Consider the following 19,898-nt stretch of genomic DNA (forward strand, 5'->3'; position numbering starts at 1 on the left):
ATGGGACCCTTGGGTGGGAATTGGGGCCCCGGATCTTTAATCACTTAGGAAGCCTTGGGAGGTGTAAAGCGTTTTCCCATTCCACAGAGGGTAGAAAAGGATACAGGGCACATTGCAAGTGCAGCATGGTGCTCTTCATTGAAGCCGAGGCCACAATTAACTGTCGGTCAAGGTTGGAAGCAGAAAGCAGTGAGCACCCAGAGAGGAACAGGAATAGGCTGTGGAGCTCGGGAGCTCTGAATCAGAGCCAGGGTGGAGCGGAGGTGTCTCAGCCCCTGAGATGCTGCAGTCTTCCTGTTAATCTGCCTTGTGGAATTAAGCTATACCTGAGGGTCCTAGGGATGTGATTCAGCACAGCCACCGTGGGCTGTGAGCAAAGTGCTGAGCCCACCGTGGTGGAGATACAGAAATAGACAAGACTCGGGGCTTGCTCCCAGGGAACTTAGAACAGTGAACTATGAAACAAGGCGGGGTGAAAGGCAATTTCTTGTAGAGATAAGATGGGAACCCAGAGTGGGCAGGCTCACCAAGGAGGTGGCAGTTGAGTGGATCTTGAAGGATCTGTAGAATTTGAATTGGAGACAGATTAGAGGTGAGAAAACACACCGAGGTGTGGAAACCCACAGGTTCTTCAGGGCTCAAGTGGACCGGAGTGGAGCGTAGGGGACTGGTAAACAAATCACGAAGGAGATTTGGAAGGGAGGAACGCGGCCAGAGTGTTGTCACATCGGGAGTTTATTCCGCAAGCAGAGGTGGGCCCTGTGGCTTTCCCTCAAGTCACTTGTTTTATAGAGAAGGGGACTGAGGTTATGGGGGTGGGGCTGGCATTTGACTTCGTTCCACTCCCTCCCACCTTCTGGGCTCCATCTGCTTGATATTGACGTGCAACAGCCTTGGGGGACCTGCCCTCCCCGTGGGAGCCCAGACCTGGGTAATCTGGCTGAGTCTGGCTGCTCAGTGGGTCTGGGCGGAGAGCATGTGGAGAAATTGAGAAGCTTGAAGCAGAACAGCTAATCCTTGATGTCCATCAAGTGGGTTTTGTATGCTTAATGAGTAAATGTGCGTTTTACACTTTACTAAAATGCATGACCTCATCTGACTTTCCTTTTCCCTCCATCCCAGCTGGTGAGTTGGGGACTCACTGACCCTTGGGAGGAGGGGAAGGGAGCAGCTGGGGGGCGCACCTTGTTGAAATTGTGGGGTCTTTCCTGGGGACCTTCGGCTTTGTGATGGGAAAGTGGAGTGACTGGAGGACATCAGCATGTCAAATGGAACGCCTTCAGGAATGACGCAAGGGGAAGGTGGTTGTGGCTGAGGGCGAGGAACAGCTGCCAGGAAGGAAGACTGAATGTGAGTTTCCTGGCAGTGATGGACGGAGCAGAGATGGGCCTGAGGCCACTGACACGGGGCTTTAGGAATGGGAAGCCTATGCCCACACTGCTTATTTTTTTCTTTCCTTACTTTTTTTTTTTTAAATTGTCATCTGTAGTTCATTGAATGTTGTTCATCAGTTATTTGAAACAAATCAGATGTACTTGGGAAGTACTGGCCAGTAGATGTCAGAGTGTTAGCCTGTACAAAACCTTCCCTGTGGGAAATGCTGGAAGGAGAGCCTTCGTGTCACAAAAGCTGTTAACACACACTGTGAGACACTGACATGCGCCTTGGAGAGAGGTCACTCAGGCCAGGGAGGGCAGGCGTGCCTCACACCAGCTGCTGGGACTGCGTTGGAGTGAGGCCACTGAGCCTTGAAGGTCAAAGAGCAGATGACAACTGAGAGTAATTGATGAACCAAGGACTATAGGAAGAGTCATTTTAAATAAGGCCTTTGGGGCTGCGTGCAGTGGCTCTTGCATGTAATCCCAGGACTTTGAGAGGTTGAGATGGGTGGATCACTTGAGGCCAGGAGTTCAAGACCAGGTTGGTGAACAGTTCCGTCTTTATTGAAAATACAGAAAATTAGCTGGGCATGGTGGCACATGCCCAACTACTCAGGAGGCTAAGGCGCGAGAATTGCTTAAACCCAGGAGGTGGAGGTTGCAGTGAGCCGAGATCACGCCGTGCACTCCAGCCTGGGCAACAAAGTGAGACCCTGTCCCCCCAGTTTCCCCCCCAAAAAAAAAGCCTTTGGAAGACAGTTAAAGAGTTTAGGAACATGGCAGGGTGCGATGGCTCACACCTGTAATCCCAGCACTTTGGGAGGCCGAGGCGGGCAGATCACAAGGTCAGGAGATCGACACCATCCTGGCTAACACGGTGAAACCCCGTCTCTACTAAAAATACAAAAAATTAGCCGGGCGTGGTGGCGACGCCTGTAGTCCCAGCTACTCAGGAGGCTGAGGCAGGAGAATGTCGTGAACCCAGGAGGCGGTGCTTGCAGTGAGCTGAGATCGCGCCACTGCACTCTGGCCTGGGCGACAGAGCGAGAGACTCCGTCTCAAGGAAAAAAAAAAAAATTAGGAACACAAGCAGATAGTGCTTGGGCCCGATCACTAGTCCTACCCCAGGCATCCTGACTTTTTAGTTGTTCACTGCAGCCCTCAAAAGCTGCCTGTGCATCCCTGAGCCCCAGGCAATCCCAAGGCAACAAAGAAACAAAAGTCATTTTTTGATGTTTTTAAAAATCAGCTGAATTGAGGTCTACTCTGCATACAATAAAATTCACCAGTTTTTTTTTTTTTAAACAGTTTCATTCTTGTCACCCAGGCTGGAGTGCAGTGGCGCGATCTCGGCTCACTGCAACCTCTGCTTCCCGGGTTCAAGCGATTCTCCTCCTGAGTAGCTGGCATTACAGGCGCCCACCAGCACATCTGGCAAATTTTTGTATTTTTAGTAGAGACAGAGATTCACCGTGTTGGCCAGACTGGTCTTGAACTCCTGACCTCAGGTGATCCGCCAGCCTTGGCTTTCCAAAGTGCTGGGATTACAGGCATGAACCATCGTGCCCGGCCAAAATTCACCAATTTTAAGTGTGCAGTTTAGTGGGTTTTGTGAAACCGTGTAAGCATCCCTACAGTTGTAACATAGCAGAGTGCCATCATGCAGAACTCCCCTCTTCGGTTGGTTCCCCCATCCCTGCCTCCTGGGATCTCTGGGCTGCTTTCTGTCCCTACAGTTTTGCCTTTTTTAGAATTCCATATGAATGGAATGATAGGGTGTGTAACCTTTTGTGTATGATTTCTTTTGCTTGACCTAGTGCCCTAGTGATTACAATGTAGCATGTGTCTTTAGACCACTCCTTTGCATTGCTGAATAATGTTCTGTTATATGAATACAGAATAAGTTCCCCCTACCTGCATTTCACTCTCCAAGGTTTCAGTTACCTGAAGTCAACCCAGGTCTGAAAATAGTACATACAACCAGACATTTTGAGAAAGAGACCACATTCACATAACTTTTATTACAGTATATTGTTGGCCAGGCACAGTGGCTCATGCCTGTAATCCCAGCACTTTGGGAGGCCGAGGTGAGTGGATCACAAGGTCAGGAGTTTGAGACCAGCCTGGCCAATATAGTGAAACTCCGTCTCTACTAAAAATACAAAAATTAGCTGGGCATGGTGGCGCGTGTCTGTAGTCCCAGTTACTCAGGAGGCTGAGGCAGGAGAATTGCTTGAAGCCAGGAGGCAGAGGTTGCAGTGAGCAGAGATCGTACCACTGCATTCCAGCCTGGGGAACAGAGGAAGACTCTGTCCCCCAAAAAAAAAAAAAAAAAAAAAAATATATATATATATATATAGTATATTGTTATAATTGTTCTATGTTATTAGTCATTGTGGTTAATCCTAATTAATATGCCTAATTTATAAACTAAACTTTTTTTTTTTTTTGGAGGCAGAGTCTTGCTCTGTTGCCCAGGCCGGAGTACAGTGGCACCATCCCAGCTCACTGCAACCTCTGCCTTCCGGGTTCAAGCAATTCTCTTGCCTCAGGCTCCCAAGTAGCTGGGATTACAGGCATGTGCCACCACCCCCAGCTAATTTTTGTATATTATTTTAGTAGAGACGAGTTTTTACCATGTTGGCCAGGCTGGTCTCAAACTCCTGACCTAAAGTGATCTGCCCACCTCAGCCTCCCAAAGTGCTGGGATTACAGGTTTGAGCCACTGCCCCCGGCCTATAAACTAAACTTTATCGTAGGTATGTATGTATAGAAAAAAACCCCAGTATATATCAGATTTAGTACCATCTGGTTTCAGGCATCCACTGGGAGTCTTGAAATGTATTCCCAGAAAATAAGGGGTACTACTTGTTATCACTTCACCAAGTGATGGGCATTTGGGTTCTTTCCAGTTTTTGGCTATTGTGGATAAAGCTTCCACGAACATTTGACTACAAGTCTTTGTGTAGGTAGACACGTTTTATATTTTGACTTCGGGAAATACCTGGGAGTGTGATTGCCATGTTGTGTGCTAAGTGTATGTTTAGCTTTCTAAAATGCTGCCATCCTATTTTCCAAAGTGGCTGCATAATTTTTCATTTCCACTAACAACGTACGAGAGTATCATTTTTCATTTCCACTAACAAAGTTTGAGAGTTCCAGTTCCTTCACATTCTCATCAGTGCTTGGCATTATCAGCCATTTTACTGGGTGTGTAATGGAATCTTATTGTGGTTTAATTTACATTTCCCTGGTAACTAATGAAACCAGAATCTTGGCCATTGTATGTCTTCTTTGATGGATGTGTCTATACTTGTACCATGTAAGTTGGTTTTTAGATCATAAAATGCATCATGAGAGTAGAGATTCTAATGGGTATTAAATGTCTCTTACCTGAAGGGCTGTTCAGGAGAAATGGACTATTTAAATAGCAATAATCTGAAACAAGATTCTGAAAGATGTGCTCTGTGGAATAATATTGCACATATTCCTAGAAGCTGGGATAAATGATTCACACAGAAAAAATTGGAAGGATCCAGCAATTTACTTAAATTCTCCTATGGAATTTTAAAAAGATGGCCTCATACTGCCTTGTTACTATGGAATGATTGATTTGATGTAAATGCACACTGCAGCTTAATGAAGTAGTCTCTGTGGTTCTGTGTGTCCTTGCTGTGGATTCTACAGATGGTGGTGTTAGAGATTATGGAGTTCAAGCCACCTGGCTTTACAGAGGTGAAGGGAGGTGCCTGAGATGATGAAGGGAGTCTGGGGTGGAGCTGATGCCGGCACCGTGTGGTGCTCCAGAGGTTCTTCGGGGGTCTGCTTGACCTGTCATGCTTTTATCTTTAAAATTTCCAACAGTTGTTAAAAAGTTTTCTAAAGAGATTTATACTCTAATGTTTGCATCTCATAGCAGGGAGGTGATCTCACCAAAACATTTTGAAGTCATTACATTTGAAGTAAGCATTGGGCACAAGATCGTCTGATTTATTTGTATGCCTATTGGTAGATAGCATGGCTAGGCATTGAGGGACTTAAGAACTGGGGTTTATAAGCAGGTTATAAACTACAGTTGCTCCAGTAGGATCTGGCTCTGTAGCTTAGTTGTTTTTAATGCCCTGTTTTGATGAAGGAACCTGTGTAGACTTAAAGTCATAGAATGACCAGTGCATCACTATCGTTTCCCTAGTCATTGACGTATTTGCAGGTTCAGACATTCATAAAAATGGCAGGAGAAAAACTGTACTAGGGTCCCCTCCAAAAAAAAGCAAGTAATTCTGGCAGCCCAATTAATTCATTTAATGAATATTTATTGAGTGCCAACCATGTGCCAGCTCTGGGGTGATGAAGATAAAAAATTAGCATGTCAGTGGGCGCCAGGATGTTAAAAGTTGGAGTTTAGCACGAGGGTGTATATGCATGTGCTGCCTTCAGTTAAATGTCAGGCAAAAAGAAATTAGCGTTTAACATGCTGTGCCATGATGATGCTGTCCACGGGCTGAGCAGTCAGTATATGTTTCAGATGCTTCTAGTCTAACATATCTGAGATAAGGACTGCAAGGAGATATTAGATGATGTTAGTGGTAGAGAGTTGAAACAAATTTCTTACTATTTCAAAGCTTTTGGATTTTGTTTTTAAAAAAGAATGTGGCCATCTGTTTCTATTTACATGTGCAAATCAGAATTGTCTCTGTCTTGTGTAACTGGAAGAGTATCGAAATGAAAGTGCAGGCCACTGCCATCCAACTGCCAATTTCAAATGAATGAGAACAGCCTCAGTGTTCTCATTGATTCCGTTTTGGGGGTGCGATGGTATGCATTTGAGCAATTTGTATTCCAGCAAGAGACCTTTTTAATCCATTTCCTCTGTGCGACAGAGGAGTTGGGTTTTAAAAAAGCACTGACTGAGAGTCAGCATGGCTGTCTCTTAGCTGCTTGTCCTGTCCATTCTCAGTCCTTGTTCCTCTCCATCCTGATTCTCCTGCTGCAGCCAAGGGCCGGGAGGGGCCAGCACAGCTGATGGACTCATTCCAGGTCCTTGGCTGGAGTGCCTCCTGCCTGCTAACAGCCTGTCACTTTCTTCAGGATGTGCCTGTGTTACCTGCTCCAGGGTGTCTTTCCCAAACAGCCTGTCACAGGGCGTTTGGTAGAAACTAAAGAGCAGCAGAGGATGGTTTCATTCATTCCGTGTTCATGGAGCATTTACACGTGTCGGGCATTCCACTGGTGCTGGAGATTCAGAGATCAGAAGGCGTGGACCCCCGTCCTGAGGGAGTGACAGTTTGTCCTTGTTCCTTAGGGTTCACCTGATGAAAAGTCTCAATTGCCTTGGGAAATGTTAAGTCTGAAAGCAGCGACTGTTTTATAGTGGTCTCAAACAGTGGTAGGAAGGATATACCTACTTAGTAAGCATTATGGAATGATCATCGGTGCTCACAACTTTTCCCTGCAAAATTAAGATAGCTTTATTTTCTCGGTTTGTTGTTTCTTAACTTTTTAACGGAGATTTCCTTGAACAAACTAATGAACCAGTACATGGTGTCAGAAAGAACAGGCTAGGAGAATGGGAAAATGTGGTGGTTTTGTTTTGTTTTTGAGATGGAGTTTCTGTCTGTCATTCAGGCTGGAATGCAGTGGCACGATCTCCGTTCACTGCAACGTCCGTCTCCCAGGTTCAAGCAATTCTCCTGCCTCAGCCTCCCGAGTAGCTGGGATTACAGGCTCACGCCACCACACCTGGCTAATTTTTTTGTATTTTTGGTAGAGATGGGGTTTCACTACGTTGGCCAGGCTGGTCTTGAACTCCTCCTGACCTCAAGTGATCCACCCGCCTTGGCCTCCCAAAGTGCTGGAATTACAGATGTGAACTACTGTGCCTGGCCTGAAAGTGGTTTTTAAGCAAAAAAAGAGAATACAAAGGTGGTATTTTGGTTTATCCTTGCCTGTGTGGCCTTGGAAAAATACCTTTGTGAATCTTACTTCCCATATTGTTGTGGTAATATTGCCTGTGTTACCCACTGCCCAGGTTGGAGAGTCATGAGCCGTAATCTGTGTGAAAGCACTTTGTTTTAGAGGTGCTATGCGGTTGGAAGCCTGTTACTGCTACCCCCATAACCAGTGCTGGTATCGTCACATTTGTACCCTGACTTTTGGGTAGGATATACTGACATACACATTTCATTTCTTTCCATCTATTTTGAGAAATCTAAGCCAGGGAAATGCAGTGGAATTCTTCATTAAAAATTACTTTTGGCCACGTGCGGTGGCTCACGCCTGGCTGGATGACAGAGCGATACTTTGTCTCAAAAAAAAAAAAAAAAAAAATTACTTTCTATGATTACCAGCCATTTGTAAAGTTGAAATAAATGCTATTCACAGTATTGATAGTAATCAGTAGTGTTTTTGTTTTTTTGAGACTTTTGGTTAGGAGTCGTACTTTCCTTGAGAAAATTGATCCATTACCTCACATATGTCTGAATGTCATTGTAAGATTTCCTTCTTGGAAAGATTAACTAAAATGCAAGCTATTTTAAAGGTGGTACTTGAATAGAATTTTGTATCTAGAAGCTCAGAGGAGAAATGGTTCATCTAAGGCCCCAATTCGAGTAGGTAACAGTCTCCATGGTACCCCTGCCGCCATACTCATCTTCTCATTTTGCACTGTGCATGATTTTCAGTCCCCACAACAAATGCAAACCTTCCCGGGTCCTGGGGCGGGGTGGCTGGAGTGAGCCAAGCCCCGGGAAGCTGCTGACTCTCTTGTGGCTGTTGCAACTTCTTTAGGTCTCTTGAGAAACAGTAAATATTCCACAGATCATCTTCAGAGCAGACAGCATTCTGGCTGAGAAACAGACGATCTTCACTTTTACTTATATATTTCTCTCTCTCTCTCTCTCTCTCTCATCTTCTCTTCTCAAACTAAACATAGCAGCATTACATACAGTCTTTGCTTTTAGGACTCAGCATTTTGGAGTGCATATGTTCGTGCTCCTGATTACAGACTGGGGTCTGCAGCCCTCCAGTGATATTCCTGGGGTTGCAGCCAGAAACTGGCTGTGCGGGGCCAGACCAGGACCCTGGGCTTGCTCTTCGGCCTTTCTCTGTGGTGTCTGCAGGCCTGACTGTCCCCTTAGCAGGGAAGGGAATTGCTCTGGGCCGTGGTCCAGCCCGTGGGCCGGAGGTTCAGCCTCTTCCCCTTACTTGCTGCTGCTCAGGGAGCCCTTCCCCTTGCTTCCCCTCTTGTTCTGTTAGCTGGGGTTTCAGATTTTCTTTTCTTTGGATGGAAAACGAACAAAGAAAGTAAAACTAATGGGCTTAAGCCCTTCCTTGGGGAGAAATATTCGTCCCTCAATGCTGAAAATAAATGGCCCTTGCTGACCTTAGCAGCACAGCCAAGGGCCATCCCTGCCTGTTGCTGCACTTCCCGTCCCTTCCGCGCCATCCTGCAGTGACAGGGACCCTGCCCTTCCTTGCCTCTGCTCCCACTTCCTGCACCCTGCTCTCCTGCCAGGCCGCCCAGGCTGGGGTGCCCCTCTTTCCAGGCTCCCACCCCTCAGCCTGGCTTGTACCTCTCAAGTCCTCCTCTTGTACTCCTGCTCCCTGGTAGGTGGATGCTATCAGAGGGCACAGTTTTCAGCCCAAAATCTTAGGGAACAAAAATGAAAAGCACCATCTGCATCTCTTTGGCCCCCGCCTCTGTCCCCACCTTGCTTCTTGGGGCTCTCAGGTCCCCTGCCCCAAGGCTGGACCACTGTTGGGAGTGTGGCTCTAGTGGGTGACCACTTTCCATTGAGGGCAGCAGAACCCAGCCTTGTGTGTGTGTTTTAGCGCAGAGATCTTCAGATGAACTCATCTGAGGCCGACGGGCAAAGTAGCCCTGCACATTTGGGGCCAGGGATGGGGGCCGATGCTAAATGTCCCCCATGCCTTCTCGGCTCCCTTGCACCCTGATGAGCCCCTGGAGGGTCCTGTATAGTCCTTGGGCTAAGTGGAGTAGAGTATGGCACCCAGGTCTAAAATTGGGAATGACTGTCCAGTGTCTGCCCATTGCCTCCTCCCCTACCTGGGAAACTCTGTGGTTGAGGAACCCCACTTACAAGGCCCCCAGGCAGGCTGGTCCCTCCCCCAGAGTCAGGCACCAATCCGGTGGCCTGATGGCTCTGCTATGGAGGTGGGACGGGGAAGGGTCCTCTACCAACCTGGGGACTCTCCAACTGTCAAGGCAACAATCACAGTATTGCGTAGGTATTACTGCCCGCATTTTAAGGATATGAACACTGAGGCCCAGGCGATCAAGTAATTTGGGTGTGGAGGTGTGGGAATGAAAGCTTATGGTCTTCATCTGTAGCAGTGACTCCTGCAATAAGCCTGGGTCACGAGGATGAAGCAGGATCCAGAATCTGCTGCCGGGGACGGGAATGGTGCCTGGCTGGTCCCTGTGCACCTTCGGGCCCTCCCCCAGTTCATTCCCCCTCCCATCACTGCACTGATTGGATTGTAGAACAATGAAAGGTTCATTCCTAGAGATGACTGATTTTGGGGTAGGAGCTGGGGGTGGAGCGGGGCCCATGACCTCTGTGTGGGAGAAGCTGGAGAGGGGCACGGGGCTGGCCAGGCTCTAAAAGGCACATGACCTTGTTTGCGTCGTCACACTCCTTTTTTAGAAAACAATCTCTGCTGTATACAGAGGTTGGCTTTGTGTGGGGCCCCAGCAAGCCTGGTGGTTCCTTCCTGCCTTTCTTCTCCCTTCCCCATTCTGGGTTTTTCTCCTCCCTGCTTCCCATTCTACCATAGAGGAATGGGGTCAGGTCTTTTGGATGGGAAACAGGAACTGAGAAGTGGAAGATGGAGAAATGAAAGACTAAAGATAGCAGGGTTTTAATTTTCCCTCTGAAAAGCACAGGAAGAGCCCCGGATTGTGTAACCTGGACACATGCAAATGATGACCCTGCCCCTACTCTATCTGCTTCTCCGCCACCCTGGCCCTTCAGAAGATTCTGAAACAATGAATTGGTTACCCAGGGTGGTCAGGGGGGCTGTGTCTGTGCCCCTGGTGGACTTCAGATGGTTGTGCCCCTGGTGAACTTTAGATGCTGCTGTTCTGGGGGCCATGTGACAGGCCCTTGGGGTGGCAGGAGCCGGCTTGGGTGGAGAGAGCAGCTGGCAGCTTTCTTGGTGAAGGGGTAGACAGCACTCTTGGTGTGGAAGTAGCAGCCCCCTTGCCTGTAGCTGGGCTGGGGTTAGTTGAACAGGATTTAGAGAAAGCAGGAGTAATGCTGGGTGGTTATTTTCCCCAAATGTTGGAGAAAGCCAGTACTTCTGGCTCTGGAAGTGAGGCCATTGGGAAGCGGGAGGGGGAGCACAGCTCTGGAAGCTGCCTTCTGTCCTCCCTCCATTGGCTGGAGCTCTCCCAGCCTTTCATCGGTCCAAAGCCAAGCACATGACTTTGGGCGAGTCACTTAAACTCTTTGAGTCAGTGTCTTCTCCTTTAAGCTGGAGAAAGAGGTGGTGATTTCACAAGTGGTTGTAAATATTGCAGTAAAGATAATGGAAGTAAAAGTGCTCTGTGGAGTGTAAACTGCTGTATGGTAGTTGGAGTTGGGCCCTAGGTGTGATTTTAGACTACATACCTACTGCTGCCTTGGTAACTTAAAAGTATTTCTCTCAAATGCTGGTGAGCTGAGCTGAGTGGCACAGTAGGCCTTTCTTTCCCTGGGAGCATTTTGGGAGCTTTGGAGGTTGTCCGGTGCTGCCCCCAACTTTAACAGTGTGGCCAAGTGTAGGGGGAGGGGGCAGAGTTCCACCTGGCTGGACTGCCACATGCAGGGGAGAGGCCCTGCTGGTGGTGTCCCAGGTGGGAGAGGGGCAGACCTGGGGTTACCTCAGTCAGGGTAGGTGAGGAGAGGATGGGTGGACACCCTGGTGGCCACTTCTACTCACCCCTGCACTTAAGACCTGGACTTTCATGCCCTGCTCCTTTAACCCTTAGTGTTCAAGAGAGGACAGTTGGACGGGAGCACCTCACCCAACCATTTGCCACGTGCCCCTCCCCATGGGGAGTCAGAGAGAAACACGTGAGCACACCAGGAAGAGTTTTGAAAAACAATGTTTTTCAAGACAGGGTGTTGCTACATTGCCCAGGCTGGACTCAAACTCCTGAGTTCAAGCAATCCTCCTGCCTCAGCCTCCTCAGTAGCTGGGAATTATAGGCACGTGCCATCATACCTAGATGAAGTTTTGAAAAATTTAAATGTTGATGGAAAAAAATGTATTAGTGGAAATGAAAGGCTGGTATGAGCTGTAAAAGTCTTTTGTTCTTAGAGATTTTTTTCTCATTCTAACCATTATCAGACCTGAAAAGTATTTGTCGTAATGATTGAGACGGTCCTGGGGTAACAGCGTCTTCTTAACGACCACTTTAATTGGTGTAGTTTACACCTAGCCTCTCTGAGAACCAGAGGACGCTGGTAATCACTATTAGATATCGAGTGCCGACCGTATGGCAGACACATAAGCATTGGTGAACTTATCCTTCACCTATCGGATTTATAGGTGAAGAAACAGAAGTCAGTGAGGTGGAGTCGTTTTTTGGAGGTCATGCGGCTAGTAATTGGAGCCTGGTTTAGAACCAAGTCAGTCTCATTCCAGAATCCAGAACCAGTGATTTGTAACTGATGCACTTGTTTCCAAAAGGATCGAGCACTGGGTTTTCTCATTTGTAATGCATCCATTCCTTAAAGCCTCTGTTCACAGTCACAAGCTGTGTTTATTAAAGGAGCACAGTACACAAATGTGACCGCTGGTGGACAGCAGTGGGGGCCCAGTTGGATGGCAGAGCCCGGCAGGCCGACTGGGGCAGAAGCCCCAGGACACGGTGTGATGATGGCGTCTCCAGGCTGACCTCCATAGCCTCAGGAAGCAAAGTCCTCGGTCTCCTTCACGCAGGGTTCAGAAAGAAAACTCGGCGATCTCACGTCTCCTCTCCCTTGTTTATTTGACTAAAGTGAAGTTCATGTGGCTTGAGCCTGGTTTCCTGGGGAAATCAGCCTGGCTTAGGATTCCATTGTCTTCTGGGACTGGGAAGATGTGGAAGGCTGACCTCACGCCCAGCTGAAGGTCGCCTTCCCAGACTCTGAGCTCTGCTGCCTTCTGCATCTCCAAGGCTGGAGGGCCTGGCCCATGCGGTGACTGCATGCTGGCTTCCCGCTGTCTCGGTGTCCCCGCTGCCCATCAGTAGTGTGCCCAGCACCTTCTGGTGTCATGTCCCCCCCCCCGGTTTATGATTCTTCTCCTGAGCTAGCCCATTTTCTATCTTGAGTCTGCTCTCCTGCCATTCCCAGGGGCCACAGCTCAGTAATGTGGGTGTCAGGGGACCCCAGACCAGGCCCCCTTGTGCCACTGTGGCTCTCCCTGGAGCAGGGCACCAGGCAGGCTGGGGGGCCCTTCCCAGAGCCACCCCACGCTGCTGGGTTTCTGCTGCTGCTGTGCAGTGGTGATCTTGCCAAAATGTGGCTTTTCCTTTCTCACTCCCCCAGAGCTCCCAGAGACTTTGCTTCCCCCTAAATAAAAGTCAGGATGTGAAGCCTTTTGACAGAATTGGAGTTCACTGTCATCTGTTTCCGTTTCTCTAAGATAGGGATCCTGGCAAAGCCCATGAAAGCCACGGGGCGCTCCCACCGAAGCCTCCGAGGCACAGACCTCCCGGGAGTGCCTCCGGGCACTGCTTCCTTAAACTCCAGGAGACTGCAGCCTGTCCTTGTTCATGTGTCGATTTTTCATAGTGTGTGTGGGTTTAGAGCTACGTGGGTTCTTTTCTCACTTATCTGTTCATACCCGTCACACCGTCCACTTCAGGCAGTCGACGGCCGTCTGAAAGTCATCAGCTGAGGGCGCAGTTACCCTGGCTCTTCTATAATAGGTTAGGCTTTTTTTTTTTTTTTTTCCTTCCATTTTTTCCCCCTTTTAAAAGTACTGCCGGAAGACCAGGTGTGGTGTCTCACACTTGTAATCCCAGCACTTTAGGAGGCCGAAGTGGGCAGATCAGTTTAGGTCAGGAGTTCAAGAGCAGTCTGGCCAACCTGAGGAGACCTCATCTTTACTAAAAACACAAAAATTAACCAGGTCTGGTGGTGTGCACCTGACCTGTAGTCCCAGCTCTTCAGGAGGCTGAGGTGGGAGGATCACTTGAGCCTTGGAAGAAGAGGTTGCAGTGAGCCGAGATCATACCACTGCACTCCAGCCTGGGTGCTACAGTGAGACCCTGTCTCAAAAAAAAACTAAAAACTAAAAACTAAACACAAGTACTGCTGGAACTTCTTTGCAGAAACCACTTGTGGGGAAAGGAGGAAGGTGTATTTTAGTATTTGATCTTGGGAAAAGGTTTTGCTTTTGTGGGTGTGTCTTCCAGAGACTGGGGGACCCGTGCTGGCATCACCACTGTCCCCTTCCCCATCAGGAACCTTCCTTCCTTGGATGGTATTTCCAGTGTGTCCGGGCCTCTGCTGTTCTCATCATGAGTCCCCAGCTCTGACGGCCACTGTGGCCGATGCACAGAGCACTGGAGACCGTGATTCAGCCTAGCAGGCTGCATTCATGTGCTACTCCTCTGTACACCCAGAGCTGTCTTCTCGCTCATCATTTATTAATCTTTCCCATGCAAGTCATACGTGAATATATCCTTGTGGTAGAGTTTTCAGGTGGTAGCAAAAACTCAGTCTCTGTCACCATCTTCTCTCCTCGTCTAGGTACACTCTGTGACTGAGTCCTTTGCCCATTCCAGAGTTTGTTCCTCCCTGTGTACCATTGGCCCTCTGCACCTGTGGGTTTTGCATCCTCGTGTTCAGTCACATAGGGTCTAAAGGGAAAAATATTCAAGAAAAAATATCCAATAAAAACTAATACAACAATTTAAAAAACACAAATTGTGGCCAGACGCAGTACCTTATGCCTCTAATCCTAGCACTTTGGGAGGCTGAGACAGGAGGATCACTTGAGCCCAGGAGTTTGAGACTAGCATGGGCCACACAGGGAGATGTCTCTACAAAAAATTTGAAAATTAGCCGGGTGTGGTGGCATGTGCCTGTGCTCCCAGCTACTCAGGAGGCTGAGGCAAGAGGATCACTTGAGCCCAGGAGGTGGAGGCTGCAGTGAGCCCTGATCACACCACTGCACTCCAGCCTGGGGGACAGAGTGAGATCCTATTTCAAAAAAATAAATAATGAAAAATACAAAATTTTAAAAATACAGTGTAACAACTATTTACATAGCATTTACATTGCATTAGATGTAAGTAATCTAGAGATGATTTAAAGCACGTGGGAGGATGTGTGTAGGTTACATGCAAATATGACAACATTCTACATTATGGAATTGAGCATCCTTGGAATTCAAGGGAATCCTGGAATTAATCCCCCATGGAGACTGAGGGACTACAGTTTTGAGTATTTTTGTTTTCTTTATTGTTTAATCTGTCCCTTTGACACATTTTTGTGCTCAAAGAACTCCTCAGTACCTTGCTTGATGGGAGGAGAAGAGAAAAAGGTAACAAAGTGTAGGATATTGAAGTACTTTTCATTTTCTTTAATTAAAAGTAATTACCAAATAATGTATTCATTGTTAATGATAGTTTAAAAGTGGAGAAACAAAAATTCCTCCAACTTTTCCTAAGACAACAATGATTATTTTCTTTCTGTATCTTTATATGTCACTTGTCTATCCTCTTTTATAAGTTTTTTTGCTTTGCTTTTACAGTTTGTGTGTGTGTATGTGAATGTGTAATGGATTTAATAAACAAGCTTGTGATTTTCATTTATTTATTTATTTTTTTGAAATGGAGTTTCACTCTTGTTACCCAAGCTGGAGTGCAATGGCATGATCTCAGCTCACTGCAACCTCTGCCTCCCCGGTTTAAGTGATTCTCCTGCCTCAGCCTTCCAAGTAGCTGGGCTTACAGGCATACACCACCACACCCAGCTAATTTTTTGTATTTTTAGTACAGATGGGGTTTCACCGTGTTAGCCAGGCTAGTCTCGAACTCCTGACCTCAAGTGATCCGTCTGCCTCGGCCTCCCACAGTGTTGGGATTGCAGGTGTGAACCACCACGCCTGGCCCATAAGCTTGTAATGTTCTACTTCTGGAGATGGAATTTTTTAAAAAGCGATTGCCTTTTTATTTTATTTTATTTTGTTATTATTATTATTTTTGACACAGGATCTCACTCTGTTGCCCAGGCTAGAGTTCAGTGGCACGATCATAGCTCACTGCAGCCTGGACTTCCCAGACTCGAGTGATCCTCCTGCTTCAGCCTCACCAGTAACTGGGACCACAGGCACCTACCACCACACCCAGCTAATTTTTGTACTTTTTGTAGAGATGGGGTCTCACTGTGTTGCCTAGGCCTGTCTCAAATGCTTAGGCTCAAGTGGTCTGCCTACCTCAGCCTTCCAAAGTTAGGGTTACAGGCATGAGCCACCGCGCCAGGCTGCTTCTGCAGAGCCGCTTTGCTTGTGTTTTGTCCTCAGTACTGTTCCTATGCGGCTGGTGGGCGGCTGCACATATACAGGCCAGCTTCCCTCCTTGCTGGGGGGCCGCAGGTCTGGGAGCACCTTGTTACCGAGGCTAGCCTTCCTCGGCTGAGGTGTGAACTCTGCCACCACCCCGTTCTAGTCAAGATGGGGATGGAATCTCAGAAAGGAAACCATCTAGGAGAAAAATGAAAGAAGTGTTTCTTTTCTGTTTGCCTGCCCTCAAAGTTGCTACTTTAGGAGCTCAGAGAAACAGTTATTTGTAAGACCAGATTAAGTAGTTTAGTAAGATTACCCAAAACCACCTCCCAGCATTCCTGGGAAGCGCCTGATGCTGGGGAGAAAAGCCCCAGGCCTGAGCTGGCAGACCTGCATTCAGTTTTGCCTCTATCTCTAGCTTCTCTCTGATGGTTTAGAAATGGAACTAAGGGATTCCTAAGTCCCTTTTGCTTCCTGTGGTCAACCAACATGCTAGGCTAATAAATTACCCCTGAAGTTCACTTTTATTTGGGCAACATTTTCTAGTTCTTTTGCCAACTCTAATTTATTTTCTTTAAAAGCTGCTTTAACTGTACTTGTATTCTTAATAATGTGTCTTATAACACATAGCATTTAAAACTTTTTTTCAATGAGATATTTTTTAAAAATTCAACTTTTATTTTAGATCTGGGGGTACATGTGTAGGTTTGCTATGTGGGATATATTGCATGATGCTGAGTTTTGGGGCATGATTGATCCCATCATCCAGGTACTGAGCATAGTACCCGAGAGTTTTTCAACCCCTCTCCACATCTGTCCCCACTCAGGTAGTCCCCAGTTTCCATTGTTTGTTTCTTTAATGTCCTGAGTACTCAACATTTAGCTCCCACTTGTAAGTGAGAACATGCAGTGTTTGCTTTTTTGTTCCTGTGTTAATTTGCTTAGGATTATGGCCTGCAGCCATATCCATGTCGCTGCAAAGGACATGGTTTCCTTCTTTTTCATAGCTATGTCGTATTCCATGGTATATATGTTCCACATTTTCTTTATCCAGTCCACTGTTGATGGGCACCTGGGTTGATTCCATGTCTTTGCTATTGATACAAATGGCTTTTAAAGAATGATTGTGAAGGCCACATGCAGTTTCTCACACCTATGATCCCAGCACTTTGGGAGGTCGAGGTGGGCGGATCACTTGAGGCCGGGAGTTTGAGACCAGCCTGGCCAACATGGTGAAACCCCGACTTTACTAAAAATACAAAAATTAGCTGGGTGTGTGGTGCATGACTGTAGTCCTAGCTACTCAGGAGGCTGAGGCATGAGAATCGCTTGAACCCAGGAGGCAGAGGTTGCAGTGAACCAAGAATGCACCACTGTACTCCAGCCTGAGCAACAGAGCAAGACTTTGTCTCAAAAAAAAAAAAAAAAAAAATTATGGAGCCTGATTTTGGCCAGCACTCCAAGCACGCCGCTCGGGCCTGTCCCGTCGTAACGCCCTCAGAGGCTGCTGCTGCCCTGACTGCGACCCTCAGCTTGCCTCAGTTTGTAGTTTGCCAACAAGGTATACATCCCTAAACGTAAACAATTTAGTTTTGCCTATTTTTGAAGTTTTTATACTGCTTGTATTCTTTTGCTCAACGTTTTTGTCACATTCACTTATGTTCTGGGGTAAGTTTATTCTCTTCCGTTGCTGTGTAGCATTCTGTTGTATGAATGTCCATCATCAGTTTATTCATTTTACCATTGACATTGTGGTTTATCCAGTTAGGGGCTGTTTTGAGGAGTGTTAGGACAACCTGTCCATGTCTTCTGTTGCCAATGTATGTTTACTCTGAGTAATCTTAATTTTTTAAGATGATACGAAAACGCTCCCTTCTCATTTGTCCTTAGGCACACCCTTGCCTCAGCTGTGACTTAGCTCAGATGTCTCTTTGATCTTAATTCTTAGTGACACCTGCTATTCTTCAGGCCTGGCTTTATTCCCAGAAGGAGGGAGGTTCATTATTGCTCTGGCTTTAAACGGAGCCCACAGGCCACAGTGTGAGTCTGTGCTTCCCAAAAGGCTTCTGGAAATATTTGACACTGTCATTAATGCTGTGTTACTTTCTGAAGAGTTGAATGTGTGGTGAGACAAAGCTGCCATCTGAATGTCTGTCCGACTCTTTTTGGCAAAGCCACCCTTGGGGCACAGACCTGGGTGTGTTTTGTTTTGTGTTTTGTCTACTGTGTTTCAGAAATGTCCCTTCTCAGCCTGGCCTTTCGTCCGTGGAACAAGGGGAGAGAAGATGGGACAGGAGAGTGGAGCGTGCTGGGGCTGCCTGAGTGCTGCAGGCCTCTGCTCTCCCCAGGGCGGCATCTTTGAGTTCCAAGAAGGAAGCCAGCCCCTTGCCACCCTGCTGGTTCGCATTGAGAACTCAGGGTGCTGGGGACAAACTGGTGCTGTGCTGCCTGCAGTGTGGGCTCCCGGTCAGGGTTGGGAGGAGCGGGGTGCAGGGGCTGCTGGTGCTGTGGGAGAGGCATTTTGTATGGATCATTGAGGCCAGGGGTCAGCAAACCTTTTATGTGAGGGGCCAGATATAGTAAATATTTTAGGTTTGGCGGACCTCAAGGCTGTTACGTAGGTACTTACATAAGACAGGTGATAAATATCTACGAATTTTTTTATTAATGAAATTCAAAATATAAAAATAATAATGGAGTACAATTTTTTGGTAATGCAGGTCTCCTAGGGGGAAGAGAGGAATTATTTTGAGGGGTATAATATTTATCTTAATTAATTGGGGTTCAGTTGGTCTTTCCTGTGACCCTGTCGTTGCGTTCATTGGAAACATTCATCTGGAAATAGTCTTAGCTCACGGTTGGATAAAAGCTGGCCTGCAGGCCCCATGTGCCCACCCTGAGCCAGGTCATCTCCTCAGATAGTGGGCTTGGCCCGTACCATCCAGCCTGTGGTGACACAGGGTGGAGGCCCCATAGGGTTCTGTGGGGACCAAGAAGAGGTAGAGGAGCCCCCACATGGAGGAGGGTGGCCACGGGGTGATGTTGACGCTAAGCCCACGGAGGAACCATGGCCAGGGCCTCCGGGTGACCCCAGAGGTGTTGGCACCGCCCTCAGGGATACAGTGGGGCCGACGAATGAAGGAAGAGAAGCATGGGGTTGGGGACATTCAGAGGCCACTGTGCTGCGTGAGTGGCTGTAGCTCTTGCAGAAGGTAGCAAGGCCTGAGGAAATGAATTTGAAATTTTAATAAATCTTGACTGAAACATTCCTCTGTGGCTACCCTGTTGGATAGCACAGGTGTGGAAAATGAGTGAACAGCTTTGTGGTGGTCTCTCCTGTGGTGGACTTTCCTTACCCGCACTGCGCGCCATCCTTACTGTCCCCACACACTGTCCCCGTCCCCTGTCCTGGCTCTGGCTCAGCTGAGCAGCAGAGATTGGAAGAGGCCCCTCGGTAACTAGAAAGGAACCTATAGAAGAGTTTGGGAACTCCAAACAGATGCTTTAAAGTGGTTGAAAACAGTGGTTTTCCTTGGAAATATTTGGGACACATCCCCACCTCTTGTTTTTGTGATAAATTCACTCTGTAAAACTTGTTTGACAAACTGAAGGTCAGCTTCCACCTGGCCCCTGAGGATTAATGAGGTCTGGCCAGCCGGCAGCTGCAGTGCAGGCCCTGCTCCGGTCTCGGGATCCATTTGGTTCTTGCTTTTGTTCGTGGTTTTTACACCTAAGTTCCCGTGAAAGTTGCTTTTTTCCCCACTCCAAGCTAGTGTGGAGTTTTCATTTGGGGAGCAGGGTAGTTGAGTGCCTGAGTCTGGTTAGAATTCTCAGCCTGATGGGTAGACACCTTTGCTTCCTGGAGACTCAAGCTTTGTTATTTTTTGTTGCTCTAAGATTTCAGTATTTTTTTTTTTTAAGTTTTAATTGTTGTGGGTACATAGTAGGTGTATATTTTTATGGGGTACATGAGATATTTTGATAGAGGCATGCAGTGCGTAATAATCACATTAG

At 47.4% G+C, this 19,898-nt stretch overlaps 1 protein-coding gene across 2 annotated transcripts in view; it reads left to right on the top strand.

The window, feature by feature from the left end:
* Positions 1–19,898, top strand: part of ASAP2 (ArfGAP with SH3 domain, ankyrin repeat and PH domain 2) — a 203,414-nt gene that overhangs the window by 43,240 nt on the left and 140,276 nt on the right. The window lies entirely within an intron of this gene.

The sequence above is a fragment of the Rhinopithecus roxellana genome, chromosome 17 (genome assembly GCF_007565055.1).
Source record: "Rhinopithecus roxellana isolate Shanxi Qingling chromosome 17, ASM756505v1, whole genome shotgun sequence".
NCBI classification, from domain to species: domain Eukaryota; kingdom Metazoa; phylum Chordata; class Mammalia; order Primates; family Cercopithecidae; genus Rhinopithecus; species Rhinopithecus roxellana.